Here is a 4,152-nt window from a genome sequence, read left to right as displayed (position 1 = left end):
GGTGGTGTGTGTGCGTGCTGCAGCGCGTGGTGTGCGTGCACTGCGTGTCATCAAGGTGTTGTAGAAAACTGAAGACTAATTTACAAGATCTAACGTCTTGCACTTGCCCCTGGAGAGGCAGTCCAATGTACAGATTACTGTCGTACATGCCATTCTAACTTCAAACACCACGTTTGCTGAATGTATTTATCTTCCCGCCTAGGTCTCGTGTTCATAAACCCTGGCACCACCAAAGAAAAATCATACACGTATACTTTCTAGCTCTATGCGTAACCAATTAAGAAGCTGGCGGTCCACTGCATGGCCTACTGCCGGGGAAATGGATCAAAACTGCTGCGGGGTGCTGCGCAAAGCCGCCTGTCCCCGTCGTCTCTACTCCCCTGCTGGCCCGGCCTTCGTCTCTCTCCTCTCTCTCGTCGTCTCTCTCTTCTTGCGTCGGCTCTGGAAGCGTGTCGGTCTCTCATCTCTCTCTCTCTCTCTCTCTCTTCTCGGCTTCTCTCTTCTCGTCTCTCTCGTCGTCTCTTGCTTTCTCTCTCGCGCTTTCTCTTTTGCTTCTCTCTCGTCTCGCGCTCTCCTCTCTCTCCGTCCCGCTCTCTCTCTCAGGATGCTCGTCTCTCTCTCGGCCTCTTTTTCTCTTTCTCTCACTCTCCGAGTGCGCCGCGTCTTTTCGCTCGTGCTCCCAGTCTCGCCTCCTTCTCCCGGGGAGTTTGCTGCGGCGCTCTTTCTCCTCTCCGCATCGTCTCTTCTCTCATCTTCTCTCTCTCTCCTCTGCTGGCCCTAGCTCCTTTCTCTTGCCTCTCTCTCTCTCTTTCGCTCTCTCTCAGGCTCGCTCTCTCTCTCTCTCTTATTCTCTCACTCACTCTCTCTCTCTCTCTCTCGCACGCGCGCTCTCTTTTCCCTTCCCCCTGCCCGCATCCCAGCAGCAGTATTCTGAAACCCTACATCGTTCATGTCTCCACGCTCTCCCTCTCACCCCCGCCCAGCATCCCAGCACACTGAAGCCAAACACTTCCACACGCACACGCCGTCTGCGCAGGCTCCTGCACTAGCCTGCATGCCTATAGCGAGGCATAGCCAGGCATAGCAAGGCTCTCACGTGTGGAACGGCAACATAAGCACAGCGTATAGTCTAGCGACGGCAGCGAGGGCCGCGCACGCACTACGTAAGAAGCGTGACCATTGCATCCAGTGCAGCTAAGTGTATGAAGTGAAACCACGGATATATAAAGTAAAGCTATATATATATATATAGTGAAGGCGTATATATAGAGTGAATGCGTATATATATAGAGTGACGCCGTGTATACTAAAGTGAAACCGCTTTATAGAGTAAATCTACTTATAAAGAGTGAGCGCGTGTATATGGAGTGAGCGAAACCACATAGATGGAGTGAAACCACATAATTATAATGTGTGAAACTACGGATAGAGATTGAAGCCAGCCAGCCCTGGCGTCTAGCTAGCTAACCAGCTACGGATGCACGCACAGTCGTGCAGTCGTGCAGCCCAACAGCCCGCCGCCGCCGCCGCCGCCGTCGTTGCTCTATCCGCGCTGGGGAAGCTTATACAGGTGCGTGCGTCTCCTGCGGTTTGTGGGGCATCTCCCGCGTGGTGCCGGCACCCCTCCCGTGATACCTGGGTCGCGTGACCGACCCAGACGCTGGTGTGTGTGTGTGTGTGTGTGTGTGTGTGTGTGTGTGTGTCGTGTGTGCGTGCGTGCGTGTGTGTGTGTGTGTGTGTGTGTGTGTGTATGTGTGTCGTATGTTGATGTGGTGTGTGCGTGTTGGTCGCTGTGTAGTGTGTGTAGGATGATGTGTGTAGTGATGCGTGTTGTGAGCGTGCTGTGCTGTGTAGTGCTGTGTGTGCGTGTGTGTTGGTTGTGTGCGTGTGTGTGTTTGGTTGTGTGTTGTGCTGTGTGTGTCTGTGTGTGGTGTGATGTGTGTGTGTGTGTGTGTGTTGTGCTGTGTGTTGTTTGTGTGTGTGTCTGTTGTGTGTGTGCTGTTGTGATGTGTGTGTGTGTGTTGTGTGTGGGTTGGGCATGTGTGTGGTGTGTGTGTGCGCGTGTGTGTGGCGTGGTGCGTGCGTGCGTATCTTGTGGCGCTGTGGTGCATGAGCGTCTGCGTAGTAATTACTCTAAGCTGTGCGCGAGGGTGGCATGAGCGATCGCGTAGTAACTTGCTAACGATGTGCGCGAGAGGTGCATAAAAGCGTCAGCGTAGTATTTACTCTAACGGTGTGTCGCGAGGTGCATGAGCGTCTGCGTAGTATTATCTGACTATCGTGGCGCCAGGGTCGCATGAGCGTCTGCGCCCCCCAGCCGACCCGAGTTAATTATGCGGACTGTTAATTTGTAAATACTCTATTCTGTGCGCTGGTGCATGAGCGTCTGCGTAGTATTACCTACGTGTGCGCGGGGTGCATGAGCGTCTGCGTATATTACTCTACGTGTGCGCGTGGGTGCATGAGCGTCTGCGTTAGCGTATTCTCTACGTGTTGTGCAGGGCTTCATGACGTTTCTGCGTAATGGATTCTACCTACCTGGCGCGTGGGTGCATGTCAAAGCGCTGCGTAATATACTCCTACGTGTGTGCGCGGGGATGCATGAGCGTTGCTATAATTACTCTACGTGTGCGCGAGGGTGCATAGCGTGCCGATATTAGAACTCTACGTGTGCGCGTGGGTCGGCAGATCGTCTGCGTAGTATTACTCTGTTGGCGTGGTGCTGAGCTCTTGCGTAGTATCATCGTCGCGAGGTGCATGGCGTCTCGTAGTATTAACTTCTACTGCTGCGCGACGGGTGCACTGAGGCTCTGCGTATTAATACTACGTGTGCGGCGCGAGCGGGCATGAGCGTCTGCGTCAAGTATTATTCTAGCGTTGCGCGGGTGCATGACGCTGCGTATCTATGCGTACGTGTGCGCGGGGGTGCATGAGCGTCTGCGTAGTACTCTCGTGTGCGCGAGGATTAGCATATACATACATAGGCTGTGGTGTAACGTGCTTCCGGTCTCGAGCGTATCATCGTGCAGTGGGTGTTTCATCATGCGTCTCGTAAGTGTCGCTTCGGCGTTGCAAGCGTGGGTTGCATTCATGTGGAGAGCTGTCCCATACGTATAACCTATATACGTCGGAAGCTTAAACTTGCATGCGTAGTGTGCCTTTCGTGCGTGCGTGTGTCGGTTTACAGGGGTGTGCGTGCGTATATTCTTATCATGCTCGTGCAATGTAAGCGTGCCATGGTCCGTGCTGGACTTTCACTCGCACACCTTCACGCAATCCTGCGACCATGTAAGACTATGAGTTACGCTACGGCGAAAACGTACACTAACGCATAATCGCGATACGATGCCCGTCGACCGCATATTAATTGAGAATTTTATTCTATTCTAATAAATGTGGCCGGTTCATCCGGGTATATTATAACTTGAAATTGCCATTGCAAATCTTGACGCCCACCAGATAGCGCTACGAGCAGTGCGCCGTTAGATTCGAACGCCATTATCAATGTTTTAAAAAATTGCTTGATTATCGTGAACAGGCTATTTGCTTCTTGGCAATGAATGCGTATAGGTTTTGTTTTCCGATCGTAACGTCGTGACCTTTATTTGGATGATTAGTAGGAATATGATGGCGCGCCGTGACTTGCGTGGTTGTGCGGTGTGCGTGTGCGTGTGCGTGTTGCGTGTGTGTGTACATTATTAGTATATTGCTTGGTGTAGTGTGTGTCTGTGTGTGTGTGGGTGTGTTATGTGTGTGGTGTTCGTGTGTGTTGCGTGCGTGCGCGCGGCGAGTATGTGTGTGTGTTGTCCTGATGTTCGTGGATGTATGTGTGTGTGTGGCGTTCGTGGCGCGCTGCGCGAGCTATGTTGCTGTTGTTTGTGTGTGTGTGGTGTATGTTGTTGTTGTGCGTGCGGGGCGGCCGGCGCGTATGTGTGTGCTGGTGTGTGCGCGCATGTGTGTGTATGTGTGTGAGTGTGTGCGTTGTGTGTGGTGTTGTGTTGTTGTGTGTGCGCGCGCATGTGTGTATTTGTGTGTGGTGCGCGCGCCGCGTGCTCTTCGTCTGCGTTGTATGTGCTCACGCGCAGCGAAATACAGATGATAGAGACAGCTACTGCTGCTGATGATCGATGATAAAGATGACTGATGATCATA

This window comes from Priapulus caudatus, unplaced genomic scaffold (genome assembly GCF_000485595.1).
Source record: "Priapulus caudatus unplaced genomic scaffold, Priapulus_caudatus-5.0.1 Scaffold2238, whole genome shotgun sequence".
Lineage (NCBI taxonomy): Eukaryota > Metazoa > Priapulida > Priapulimorpha > Priapulimorphida > Priapulidae > Priapulus > Priapulus caudatus.
The sequence above is the reverse complement of the archived record's forward strand: the minus strand, read 5'-3'. Positions refer to the sequence as shown.